Raw genomic sequence first — 14,407 nt, 5'->3', positions numbered from 1 at the left:
CCCCACGCTGGAGCTCTGGGGAGAGTTCTTCCAGAGCAAACTCGGCACCGTCGTCGCCGGCGTGCCCGCCCCCTACGGGGCCTTCATCGCCATGAGGAGGGCGAGCGAGAACAACCCATTCCCGCCCATCCCCCTGATCCAGTCGGTGAAGGTCTGGCAGAAATCATATTTCTATGTGAAGAACGTCGCCGAGCAAGGAGACTACATCAACCTGCCGGCTTACGTAGCCGGCCCGCCGGCTGGGAGGCAGCCCTCGTGGAGTTTGCGGTCCCGGTCACTGTCTCCGGCCGGGAACGCCGCCGTCTCCCGGCTTCGAGTGATGATCCAGTCGGAAGGCTTGCGCGGGGCCGACTTGGTGGCCGCCTTCGTGGAGCGCCGGATTCTTCCTCTCTAAAGCCGGCCTCATATGATGTGTCAGATGAGCGGCCGCTTCGACCCAAGCCGGCTGAGCACATGGGAAATGCCCCACACGGAGGTGGCGCTCATGGTTAATTACATCGCCAACTGCAAGCTCGCCGGGGACTGGCAATACGGCAAGGCGCCGTATTCTCGCGCCAATCCTCCGCCCGTGGTAGGCTTCTCTCTCTATCTTCTTTTTGTCGTCAGTCGGCTTCATGACGGCCGGCCTCTGACCAGTCGGTTCTTTTGAGCAGAACCCTCTTCTTTCGCCGCCGGCCGGGGCGGCAGGGATTGAACGCCAGTATGCCCCCGACCGCACGGTGGACGACGTTGACGACCCGGACTTGGGGGCGGCCGCCATGGAAGACGCCGTCGTGGGGGACAACGCCGAGCCCGGAGGCTCAAGGTTCACCGCGAGCTTCGAGGACTGGCCGGACGATGCTGAAGCCAAAGTCGCCCCGCGTCGCCAGCCGACGGCCGACTATCAGGGCGCGGGCTTGTCCATCGCACCGGCTGCCGGCGGCGCGCAGAAGCGCCGGGCCGCTTCAGGCCTCTTCGGCAGTCGGCCGAAGAAGTCCAAGCCCTCCACCGCGGCGACAAAACGAGACGAGGCAGCCGCGAAGGCGGCCCGCTTCCGCAAGGCGGTGAAGCAGCCTCAGGCGGTTTCAGCGTAAGTCGCCGGTTGCCTGGTCGCATGCCCTTCATCATTCTCTTTCTCTTCGAATATTCTTCTTAACTTTTTCTCGCTTGCTGGACAGGGCGCCGCTTTCCCTTGAGCGGGGTCCGGGCGGCTCCGTAGTGGGGCCGGCTGGAGGGTCTTCGAGCTCCTGCCGCGTGGACCCCCGCGCCGACCTCAGGGAGGCCACAGAGCGGAACGCCCGCGAAGCGCGGGAGGAGCGCGAGGCGGCGGAGAAGGCGGCCGCCCAGGCGGCGAAGGAGCAGGCCGACGCGGCAGCCAAGGCCCAGATGGAGGCGGCGACCGCGGAGACGGAGGCGGAAAGCTCGCGCAACCAGCCTCCGCTGCTCGCCATTCCCCTCCGAGCCGTAGCCCCCGACACCCCATTGCCCTTGGCGGAGGAGATCGTCCAAGACCTGCCGCTGATGGAGAGGGGGGAGGACCCCGTGGCCTTCGCGAGGAGAGCGCCACCAGCAGCGCCAACCGGAGCGAGCCAAGGCGGCCAATCGTCAGCGGCGCCAGAGGGGCCGACCGAAGGTGAGCCGGAGAACAGAGCCGACCTCGAGGTGCAACTGGCGACGAGCCGGCGCGCAGGGGGAGGCGCCGCTCCGCCGGAGTTGCGCCAAGTTACGGGCGCAGGCCAGTCGGCGGACGATCTGGAGGCGGCCAGTACTGCCACGTCCGAGTGGACTCCCAGCGGGGGGACTGGCGAGCTGAATGTGGCGGCTCAAGAGGTCCGGAGCCGGCTGCAAGCTCAGGCCGCCCTGCTGCAACAGCTCACCCAGGAGTTCTTGTCGACGCGAGCCACCATCCGGGTGAGTCCTTCGTTCTTGGCTGCTTTGCTTTCTTAATTTCTTCCGTGGAGGCGCGTCAGCGCACCCACTGGGTGTAGTCCCCGAGATTCGGGCCGACTGCTGCACAGTCGGGTCGGATCTTTCTCGACGGCTACCTTACTTTGCTTTTTGTCTGAACTTTCAGGAATATCACAACCTTCGTGCTGCTGCCTTCAACTCCCAGGCTCGGGATTTGAGCCGGAGGACCGACGACCTGGCCGACAGCCGAAGTAAGTGCTCGATCTTGTCTGTCTCCTGTGGGGGCGCGTCAGCGCACCCACTGGGTGTAGTCCCCGAGATTCGGGCCGACTGCTGAGCAGTCGGGTCGGATCTTTCTTGACGACTCTTTCCTTATTGGTTTTTCTTTTTCTTTGTCTTCAGGGGCCAACGCCGACTTGAGGAAGGAGCTCGGCGAAGCGAAAGCCGCCCTTCATACCAAGGACGCTGAGTACGCCGCCTTGGTCCAGGAACGTGATCGCCTGGCCAAGAAGCTGGCCGACCAGGAGAAGAGCCACAGGGCGGCCCTGCAGGCGGAGCAGGATAGCGAAGCCGCCCTGAAGGCGGAGTATGAGACCGAGGCGGCGAGCTGGGCTGAAACCCGGCGAGCCCTGGATGAAGGCTTCGGCCGGATCGAGGACTTGATCGACGGTAAGCCGCCTTCTTCGCCCTTCTCCTGCCCCTTGCCGCCTGGGTTTTTGGCTTATCTTGAGCTGCTACTTGTTGTTTTTTGCAGACTACTTCCCGGGCTAGTCCGCCTTCGCCGCCCAAAGCATTGAGGCCCATCGCGAGGCGCGTCGTCAGGCGGGGGCCAACATCGCACCGGATGCGAACCGGACGCTTGAGGAGCAGCTCTTAGCTGTCCAGGCACGGTTGCAGCCGGCTCATCGGATGCTTCGCCGGCTCCAACGTGCCGGGGCGCAAGTGTTGGCCGCCCTCTGGCCCGGCGAGACGATCCCCCGCACCCCAAGCCGGACTGCCGACTGGTTGGAAGTCGCCGTCGGTCGCTTTACGGCTTGGAAGGCGTCGGCGGCCCGCCTCGGAGCCGGGCGGGCGTTGGAGTTCGTTCGGGCTTGGTACCCTGGGCTGAGCCTGGACCAGCTGCGCACTTGGCGGATGGAGGCCGACGCGGAGCTGGAGGAGGTGAGGCCGGCTATCGCCCAGCGGGCTTCGACGATCGCCGAGTGCACCGACATTAGCGTTTTTGCACCCGAAATCGATGATGACGGTGTTGCTCAGCCGGAGGAATGGTTCGGGCTGAACCCGGCGGTGGGCGAGGACTCGGCGGAGGAGATTGCCTCCAGCGACGAGGGCGAGGATGACGAAGAGGAGGACGGCGAACACGTCGAGCCGGCTGGTGGAACAACCGGCCGACCTCAGGCCGACCGTGCTTCCAGCAACGAGGCGCGTGGCAGCGCGCCCTCTGCGGGAGGCGGTGACCAAGCCGAAGTTCGCCAGCCGGCCGCTCCTTCAGCCGGCGTGACCGTCTCCGCCAACCAGCCCGGCTCGTCGGTCGCTTCGCCGGCTTGACCTGCCGTCTTTATCTTTCCTGCTTGTTGTCTTTTGAACAATCTTCATTAAGTTTCGCAGTTCCACCCGCTGGGGGTGTATCAAACTATGTTGAATGCTGGCCTCTCGGAGGTCTTTTATGTAAATATTGTTATGTGCATGTTTGGTTTCCATTCGCGTATGCTTTTTTATCCTTAGGCCTTTTCCTTTGCCGCCTTCCCTTTTTGGGGAGGCAAGTACTTGAGCTTTCTTGGATTGAAGTGAAGTGAATGGAAACCGGCCGGCCGGCTACTCTGGTAGCCAGTCGGCGGTGTGAGAAAAACCGGCTTTTGTTATATTACTCTGTTAGTCCCTAGCCTTTTTTCGTGTGGGCGCCCGTTCCTGCCTTTAACTCTTGCCAGCCGGACAGCCGGTTCTTCGAACTGCGACTTTTGGCAAGAGAAGGCTTGGGAGCCGGCAAACTAATTGTCTGACTGCGGGTATGACTTCTAATATAAGTCCAGTCGGCCAGTCCCCGAGCCGACTAGTCGAACCCGGTGCCGGACGGAACAAGTAAATGAAATGACAAGGTCATAAGCATGATACTTTTCATTCATAAATAAGGGATGGCAGTCCCCGAGCCCTCCTCGGGGTCCTATTGTCTTGTACTTAATACAAAAGTTAGCATGATATATACTGCCTTTCAACTGTAAAACCTTCGAAGGAGGTTGGCGTTCCATGGTCGTTCCGACTCCTTGCTGGAGTCGTCTCTCTTGCGTGCCTTCGGCTTCTGTGCATCGATCAGGTAGTAGGAGTCGTTGCCTAGAGCTCTGCTGATGACGAAGGGGCCTTCCCAAGGGGCTGAGAGCTTGTGCTGGCCGGCTGTTCGCTGGATCAGCCGGAGCACAAGATCGCCCTCTTGGAAAGATCTTGGCCTGACCTTCCGGCTGTGGTAGCGGCGCAAACCCTGCTGGTAGATGGCAGACCGGCTGAGGGCTAACAGCCGGCTTTCTTCCAGCAGGTCGACGCCGTCTTCTCGTGCTTCCTTGGCCTCCGCTTCCGTGTACATGGTTACTCGAGGCGAGTCGAACTCGATGTTAGTTGGGATGACCGCCTCGGCACCATATACAAGGAAGAAAGGAGTGAAGCCGGTTGACTTGTTTGGTGTAGTGCGCAGACTCCAGAGGACAGCCGGCAGCTCATCGAGCCAACAGCCGGTTGAGCGCTCCAGAGGTACGACCAGTCGAGGCTTGGTGCCGGAGAGGATGAGGCCGTTGGCTCGCTCGACCTGGCCGTTTGACTGCGGGTGGGCGACGGATGCTAAGTCCAGTCGGATACCTTGGGCTGCGCAGAAACGTGCCAAGGCTCCTTTGGCAAAATTCGTGCCATTGTCGGTGATGATGCTGTGTGGCACGCCGTACCGAGTTGTTATGTCTGCGATGAATGTCACAGCAGTCGGCCCATTCAGCTTCTTGATCGGCTTTGCCTCAATCCACTTGGTGAATTTGTCCACGGCGACGAGCAAGTGCGTCATGCCGCCGCGCGCCGTCTTGAATGGGCCCACCATGTCCAGTCCCCAAACGGCAAAGGGCCAAGTGAGGGGAATGGTCTTGAGTGCCGAGGCCGGCATGTGTTGCTTGGAGCTGAAGAGTTGGCACCCCTTGCAATGTTTAACTAATTCTTTGGCATCATCCAAAGCAGTCGGCCAGAAGAAACCATGGCGGAAGGCTTTGGCGACAAGTGATCTTGAGGCCGCATGGTGGCCACATTCTCCTTGGTGAATGTCTCTGAGGATTGCAATGCCTTTCTCTTGCTCGACGCACTGTTGGAGGACTCCAGTGACACTGTGCTTGACGAGCTCTCTGTTGACGATTGTGTATGCTCCGGCTCGACGTTGGACTTGTCTTGCTTCTGTTTCGTTAGCCGGCAGGTCTTGGTTTACTAGGAAGTTGAGGATGGACTGAGCCCATGATGGAGCCGCGACTTCTTCTACTGCCAATGTGGCTACTGCCACCAGGGTGGGCGGGCTGGGTGGTGAGGTGCTGGAGTCGGCCGCCGGCTGTTGTGCTGGTGCAGTCCCCGGGCCGGCTACCGCAGTCCCCGAGCCGGGTGCGGCAGTCCCCGAGCCGGCTGCCAAAGTCCCCGAGCCGGCTGCCGAAGTCCCCGAGCCGGCTGCCGAAGTCGCCGGACCGGCTACGCGAGTCTTGGGGTCGCCTACTTGGTTCTTCGAGCCGGACCCGGCCGCATCGGGGTCAGGCGGCACGAAGATGGAATCGGACTCTGGAGACGACTTGATAGATGGCTTGAGGAGGCGTTGTAGAGCGACGCCGGTTGGAATTGCTTGCCGAGTGGAGCCTATTCGAGCCAGGGCATCGGCTGGCTCGTTGTCGGCTCGCGGGACGTGGAGGAACTCGCATCCTTCAAAGTATCTGCTGAGTTGTTGGACCAGGAAGCGGTAGCTCGCCATATTCGCGTCCTTGGCGTCCTAGTCGCCGGATGATTGCTGGACCACCAGGTCCGAGTCGCCATAACATAGGATCCGGCGAATGCCAAGTTCTTTGGCAAGCCGGAGCCCGTGTATGAGCGCCTCATACGCGGCCACATTGTTGGAGGCGGCAAAGTGGATCTGTAGCGTGTATCTGAGCTTGTCGCCTTTCGGAGAGGTAAGGACGACGCCGGCTCCCAAGAGGGTGCGCATCTTGGACCCGTCGAAGTGCATGCGCCAATGGGTGGAGTCGGGAGCCGGTGGCAGGTACTGGGTCTCGGCCTAGTCGACGAGGAAGTCGGCCAGTGCTTGGGACTTGATGGCAGTGCGGGGCTGGTAGAAGATCGTGTATGGGGCCAGCTCGATGGCCCATTTCGCCACCCGGCCGGATGCGTCCCGGCTGCCTATGATCTCGGCTAGCGGGGCGGTGCATACGACCGTGACGGGATGCTCTTGAAAGTAGGGCTTCAGCTTCTTGGCGGTGAAGTACACGCCGTAACACATCTTCTGGTAGTGCGGGTAGTTCTGCTTTGAGGCGGACAGCACCTCGCTCAAATAATACACCGGCCTCTGGACCGGCTAGGCTCGGCCTTCTTCTGGGCGCTGGACTACGATGACGGTGCTGACCACCCGGCTGGTTGTGGCGATGTAGAGGAGCATGGGCTCTTTCTCAGTCGGCGCTGTCAGAATGGGCGGCGTGGCCAGCATCTTCTTCAGCTCGTGAAAAGCTTGGTCGGCCTGGTCGTTCCACTCGAAGTGAGTGCTCTTCTTCATGAGGCGGTAGAGGGGGAGAGCTTTCTCTCCGAGCCGGCTGATGAAGCGGTTCAAGGAGGCCAAGCACCCAGTGAACTTCTGAATGTCTCGAAGCTTGGTGGGGATCGCCATTCTCTCGATGGCCTTGATCTTCACCGGGTTGCATTCGATGCCGCGTTCGGAGACCAGGAAGCCTAGGAGCTGGCCGGCTGGCACTCCGAACACGCATTTCTCGGGGTTAAGCTTGATTTGGAACCGGCGTAGGTTCTCAAACGTTTCCTTGAGGTCTCCCAGCAAGGTGCCGCGCTTCTCCGTCTTCACCACGATGTCGTCCACGTAAACGTGAGCGTTCCTGCCGAGCTGCTTGAGGAGGCACTTCTGCATGCAACGCTGAAAAGTGGCACCGGCATTTCTCAAGCCGAATGTCATAGTTAGGGAGCAGAAGGCTCCAAATGGCGTGATGAAGGCGGTCTTCAGGCGGTCGTCCGGATCTAGCTTTATCTGGTGATATCCGGAGTAAGCATCCAAAAAACTCAACAGCTCGCATCCGGCTGTGGAGTCTATCACTTGGTCAATCCTTGGCAGAGCAAAGGGATCTTTGGGGCAGGCCTTGTTGAGGCTCGTGTAGTCTATACACATGCGCCACTTGTTATTCTTCTTCAGTACGAGGCCGGGGTGGGGGAGCCACTCTGGAAAGAAAACTTCCATGATGAAGCCGGCCGCCAAGAGCCGGGCTATCTCCTCCCCTACAATTCTGCGTTTCTCCTCCGACAGTCGGCGAAGGGGTTGTTTGACTGGCTTTGCGTCTTCTCGAACGTGTAGTTTGTGGTCGGCAAATTTCCTCGGAACACCCGGCATGTCCTTGGGGGACCATGCGAAGATGTCCCGATTCTCACGGAGGAAATCGGCGAGCTCGCCTTCCTATTTGCTGTTCAGGTTTGCCCCGATGACGGCAAACCTCTCTGGATGCTCGGGGTCAAGAGGTATCTTCTTCGTCTCCTTGGCCGGCTGGAAAGATCCTTGAGCGTCATGCTCCTTGGGGTCGGGGGACACGGCCGACTGCTTGCCGGCTATGGCCACGACTCGATCCAACATCTTCTTTTCTTCGGCAATCACAAGGGACTCGGCCAGCCGGCTGCTGGCTGCTGCGCACTCAGAGGACTTCTTGTAATCGCCGGCTATGGTGATGACGCCTTTGGTGCTTGGTATCTTCATCTTGAGGTATGCATAGTGGGGAACTGCCATGAATTTGGCCAAGGCAGGTCGGCCAAGCAATGCATGGTAAGGGCTCTCCAGGTCCACAACTTCAAACCAGATCGCTTCCCGGCGGAAATGCTCCTTGTCCCCAAAAAGCACATCGATCTTGATCTTGCCAATGGGGGCGCAGGACAGGCCGGGTACGATGCCATGAAACACTGTCCGGGTAGGCATGAGCTGCTTCGTCTTGATGTTTAGCTTCTCCAGGGTGTCACGGTATAGGATGTTGATGCTGCTCCCGCCGTCTATCAACACACGGGAGAAGCAGGCGGCGCGTATGTCCGTTGCAAGGGTGGCTTCCAGGACCAAAGCATAAGAGCCGGGAGACGGCATCACCTCTGGATGGTCGGCCCGGCTCCAGCTGATGGGCTTTTCTAACCAATGCATGTGTCCGGCGGGGTTGGCAGCGACCACGCTGACTTCCTGGTGCTCTCGGCGTTTGCTGCACCGGTCTTCGGGCTGGCTTGTAAAGATGATGTAGGTTGCTTGCTCGTCAGGGAACTCGTCATGTACGGCTCCGATCGCGGGCCGAGCTGCCGGAGGCGGCGGAGGCGGAAGCGGCGGGCCGGCAGGCGGAGGCGGCGCGAGCCCCTCGCCTTTGGAGATTCGAGTGAGCCAATGGCACTTCCGGGTTGTGTGGTTGGACGGCTTCGCACCGCTGTGGAACTTGCACGGGGCGTCGAGAGTTTGCTCGTAGGAGAAAGCCGGCTGCCAAGCCGGCCGGCCGCCCTTGGGTTTCTTGGGCGCGGGCCGCCCTTCAGGCGGCACGTCTTCGACTGTGGCCACCTGCCGACTGGTGGGAGGCGGCGTGGGGCCCTTGCGCTTGTGGCCGTTCGAGTGGGGGTGTCGGCCGGAATCCCCAGCCGGCGTCTTGGGCGCTGGGTTGAGTACCTTTCCGGACGCGTCTACCCGAAGCTCGGTCTTCATCGAGGAGTCGGCGGTGGCGTACTTGTCCGCTATGTCCAGAAGCTCGTCGAGGGTAGTCGGCTCGTCGCAGAGGAGCTTGTGCTTGAGGAGGGTGCCTTCTCGGCATCCGGCTGTGAAGTATTCTATGGCTTGCACCTCGTGCACCCCTTCGCAAGAGTTGCGGAGCTCGGCCCAACGCGTGAGGTAATCGCGAGTGGACTCGGCGGGGCCTTGTACGCACAAGGAGAGCTGTCTGGGCTTGGGGGCCCGCTTGTAGGTGCTGGTGAAGTTGCGGATGAAAGCTTCGGTGAAATCTAGCCAGCTGTTGATGCTGAGAGGCTTGAGGCTATTGAGCCAGGTCCGCGCCGTGCCTTGCAGCATGAGGGGCACGTACTTCACGGCAACGCGCCGGTTGCCGTTGGCTATGCTGACCGCCGTGGAGTAGTCGATCAACCAATCTTCCGACTTCACAGAGCCGTTGTACTTGGGCGTGTCTCTTGGGAGCGAGAACCCTTTGGGGAAGGGCTCGTCGCGGATGCGGGGACTGAAACAAGGCGGGCCGACATCGTCTTCTTCTTCCAATGCCAGGGATCGCGCCAGGTGGTCGATCCGATGGCGGGCGTCGTTCTCGCCGACTCCTTCGCGGCGACCCAGTCGGCCGCTGAGAGTCGGGTGCGCCACTGGCGGCGGGGTGGGATATCTCTCCCCACGGGGTCGAGGCGGAGGCGGGTTGCCCCGCCATTCCATGGCTCGGGGATGGCCGTCCGCGTCTCGCTCGATGGAGATTCGGGTCCGGCTGCGGCTGGCAGTCGGCTCTCTCTCGCGCCGCGCGCGGGTGTTGCTCGTAGCCGGCGTCCGGGATGTCGCGCCGTGATCTCGGCGCGGGGGAGGGCTTCCCGCGCGGGCGTCTGCTTCGTGCCACTGCGCAGCTGCGCCGATCAGTTGCTGGATGCGCCGGGTCATGTGGGGGAGGTCTTCGGCCTCCAAGTCGCCCAACTCGTCTACGGCCGCCTGGGCGGCACGCAAGTTCTCGAGCGGAGTGGCATAGACCGGGCGGTCGGCTCCCAGCGTGTCGGCGATGACGGCGTCGCGTTGCTTGACAAGGCCGGCCTGGCTTGGCCCGCCCGGGGCCGGCGTGCCGAAGGCGGCGTGGTCAGCTTCGCGCTGATAGGCCTCAGTGAGGCGTCTCACGGAAGCCAGCCTCCGGCCCTCTGCGAGGAGGGCGAGGCGGCGTGCCTCCAGTGCTTCGTCGTCGGCATCAGCCGGGAGGGGGGGTGGACAAGTCATGGGCCGCCGCGTGCGGGGCGTCGGGGGCGCTCTCGCGGGCCGGGCCGCCGTGGCCGACAACCATCACTTCGGTGGTGACAACGTCGCAGCCACCGGCTCGGGGGAGCGGGTCGTCGTAGATCGCGGCGTTGGTGGGGAAGGCGTCGAACGAGGCCGTGTCGGAGTCGACAGGCATCGGGTCGGTGGAGCCAACCGACTCCAGGTCCACAGCGGGCTTGCTGGAGACATGGAGCTGGCCGAGAAGGTTGGCGAGGTGGTCGGTGCTCGCATCGGAGGCGAGCTCGTCGGAGGTGAGAGTTTCGTCGAGGAGATCGGCGAGGCTGCTCGCGCGCAGATGCTGGTGACGCCTTGCAGCGCGTCGTGGCAAGAGCCATCGGGCGTTCCGGGCTGGCTACGCTCGCTGGGGAGGGAGAGGGTTCCCGTCCAGAACAGGTCTCCGGACGACGGTGCACCTGGCCCCACGGTGGGCGCCAAATGTCGGGTGGTAGGTGCGACATATGCCAACGGGTGGCTTATCATTGTGGGAGCCAGTAAGACATCGCCGGTGCCTGGAAACGGGATAAGGCGAAGACATGCACGCCGGCGAATCTTACCCAGCTTCGGGGCTCTTCGTGGAGATAACACCCCTACTGCTGCTCTGCGGGGTCTCCGCATGATCACTAGATGAACAAGTAGCTACACAATGCTCCTCGAGCTGTTTTGGTGGGAGGAGGAAGAAGGGCACGGCTAGCCTGCTTCTTCTCCTTGCGGGGTGTCTAGAACTAGCAGGGGGTCCAACCCTTTGCATGGGTGCCCCGGGGGGTTATATAGGCCTACTCCCGGGGGTACAATGGTAATCCGACTAGGCGTGGGGCCCAGCCGTCTGTGACTGCACTCGCCGGCTTCTGCGCCGGCTGCTGGGGCCCGCCGACTTGTGGGTCCCGCCGGCTGCCGGCCCCTTGGTCGACAGGCAGGTCCCACTGTCCAGGGCCTGGTCGGCGGCTGGTTACTGTGGCTTCATCTTGGTGACGTAGGCTTCGTCGTGGTAGGCGTGGCTACAGTGTCGCCGCTCGTCTAGCGATCGCTGTAGCCTCACCGTGTCTTGTCTCCTTAATAGGGCGTCTCCTTTGAGGGAGGCGGCTAGCCGACTGCGGGGAGCCGGCTCCGTCTCGAGCCGACTGGTTGGAGGCGTGGCCGCCTTCGGGCGTCTCTCTGCCCGAAGGGGCCCACCGTCCGTGGGCCACGCTGGCGGCCCGTCGTGGGTGACGCCAAGGTCAACATGGCAACAGTGTCGCGCCGGACGGGTCATGCCTACCCCGTATGGCGCACTGTGCCAGGCGTGCTCCGGGATTCGGGGGTGGCAGGCTTCACTGTAGCCACGCCCCGTCACACCGCCGTTAGGTGGGTGCAAACTTTGTGGGTACGGTCTTGACCGCTTTATGGGAGCCGGCTTCTTGGAGTCGGCCTTCTCATGGCCGGCTTCTCGAAGTCGGCCCTCCCATGGCTTTCTTCATAAGGGCTAAAGTCGGACTGCCTTCCGGAAGCCGGCCTGGGTGGCAGCCAGCAAGGGGAAGGGGGCTCCATGTCTTGGATTTTTGAGAGCCGGACGGGCTCGTAATTTTTTCAGAAGGGCCAGGGGAAGCCGGCTAGGCTATCCATGGCTATCGACTCTGACACTCGCTGTATCGGAATCTATCCCATTAAGCCACGTCCCAAATAACGTGTTAATAAAATTCAAAAGAGTATTGTTAAAAGCTATGTGAACCGACCGCCACATAATTTTTACCAGAGGACAATCAAGAAAGAGGTGTTTGATTGATTCATGTTGGTCGCAAAAGCTACATCTTGTAGATCCCGTCCAATTGCATTTTGTCAAATTATCCATATTTAAAATAACTTGTTTATGCACAAACCACATAAACATTTTGATTTTCAAAGGTACTTTAACTTTCCAAACATGTTTCGTTCTAGGAATCGCGCTAGAGTTAATAACATCCAAGTACATGGATATAACTGAAAACTTTCCATTCTTAGTTAGTTTCCAGCACAACTGATCAGGTTGTTGAGACAGCTGAATATCCATCAATCTTCTCACAAGATTGAGCCAGGCTTCCCTGCGGTTTCCCACTAGTGTCCTCCGAAATTGAATATTGAGCTGAGTGGACTGCAGTACTGTTGCAACGTAAGCGTCTCTACGCTGAACAATGCTATACAAAGAAGGATATTGAAGTGCGAGGGGTGTCTCCCCTAGCCATGTATCCTCCCAGAACCTCATAGCGGTAGCGTTTCCAACTATGAACCTTGTCCTATTGAAAAAGAGTGGTTTAACTCTCATCAATCCTTTCTAAAAAGGCGAATCAGTCGGCCTCACTGTCCCCTGGGAAAAGGTTCTAGAGTGAAGGTACTTGTTACGCAGGATCTGAGCCCATGTGGCCTTCGTCTCGACAGAAAGCTTAAATAGCCACCTGCTAAGTAGACATTTGTTCTTCGCCTCCAGATTCTCAATACGTAGATCCCCTTGGTCTTTCGGCCTACAAATGATATCCCATTTAGCAAGTCTGTATTTTCGCTTAAAATCATCACTCTGCCAGAAGAAGCGTGATCGATAAAAGTCTAGCCTCTTCCGGACTCCAACTGATACCTCGAAAAAGGAGAAAAGAAACATGGGCATACTCGTGAGGACCGAATTAATGAGAATAATCGGCCTCCGTATGACATGCTTGCCTTTCCAGCAGCTCAGTTTCTTCTCAAAACGGTCCTCAATGCACTTCCATTCTCTGTTGTTCAGCTTACAATGATGAATTGGTATACCTAAATACGTGAAAAGTAAAGCCCCCAATTCACACCCGAACAATTGTTTGTACGCGTCTTGATCATCATTAGCTATTCCGAAATAGAACAATTCGCTCTTGTGAAAGTTAATCTTTAACCCAATCAATTGTTCGAATAAGCATAACACGAGCCCTAGGCCACTAGTAGCTGAGGAGGGGTAGTCGTCAGGTGAGCCCCTAGGCCAGCCAGCTAGGCTATTTAATGTATTCGTGGGTAATGTGCTGTTCACATTGGATGAAATATCATAATTCCCTCATCTCGTTTCTCCACATCTCACCTGCTTCCCATCTTCTTCCTCTTGATATCAGCCTCTTCTCTCCCATGTTCAATCCGCAAGGGTCGTTACAGAGATGACGTCATATATGGCTCATCATATGTCTGTGGTCGTGAACATGTATAAGAGAGATGAACCTCAAATGTCATTGTCGTCGTTGTTTCAGTCTATCTCCTAGCAGTAGGGGCGGTGCTATGTACAAGTCTGGGGGGCTGTCCCCCCCCCCCCCCCCCCCCCCCCCCCCCCCCAACTTTGTACCAAACTATGAAACTTTTTTTTAGGAGAGCTTAAGTGAGATTTTTTTAACATTTTACACCCACAAACACTCATGTTTTACCCTTAGCCCCCTCAGCAGTTTCTACCTAGCTCCGCCACTGCCTAGCAGCACGTAGACATGCAATTTGTACGTATATTTGGCACCTATTTTCATATGTGCATTACTGTTGGATACATGTGTTGTTCTTGTATGCGTGCTGAGCTATTACCTCGTGCCTCCTGGGTTATTATCATTGGATATGTAAGTTCTAAAAATCTATTCAGCAGATCAAGCATGAGATATGCAGTGGGATCTCTGTAGCCATAGGAAACGGAGATGGGACCTATTTTTGACACGACACACGGATTGGCGGATCTCCTTTGTGTAAGGAGTTCCCTGATGTGTTTGCTATCTGCTCGGATCCGACGGCATTGGTTTTCACAGTGAACCACAATGGCTAAAGCAACATCTTGTTCCTACGGACATTTAGGCCTGTGGAGACCGTAGATTGGGTCAAGTTGTGGGCTAGCCTCCCATCGATTCTCACGGACATCTGGACACCATATCTTGGCAGCTTTCCCCCTCGGGGATCTTCTCGGTTGACTCGGCTTACCATGCCTTATGCTGGCGGCCGTCTCTCCTCGACATTTTGGCTTTGGAAAGCGCACATGCCTATGATGATTAAGATTTTGGTTTAGCAACTGTTGCAGGATTGCATGCCATATGGGACGGAGGTGATCAAGCGGCACGGCCTTGGCGACAAGTTGTGCCCCCTTTGTGATGTGCCGGAGATAGGGACGCTCATCCTTTTCTCTCGCACGATGGCGAGATTCCTGTGGACCTTTGTACGTGAGGCACTGGGCCTAACCGAGAGGCCTTGTGCCTGGCTGGGCTCCTCCAAACCCATGTCAAACAGACATGGAGGTGGAGACGCCTCTTCTAGCTTGTGTTCGCGGCGCTAGCTTGGACCCTAAGGAGAACGCAT

Source organism: Triticum urartu, chromosome 6 (assembly GCF_003073215.2).
Source record: "Triticum urartu cultivar G1812 chromosome 6, Tu2.1, whole genome shotgun sequence".
Lineage (NCBI taxonomy): Eukaryota > Viridiplantae > Streptophyta > Magnoliopsida > Poales > Poaceae > Triticum > Triticum urartu.
The sequence above is the reverse complement of the archived record's forward strand: the minus strand, read 5'-3'. Positions refer to the sequence as shown.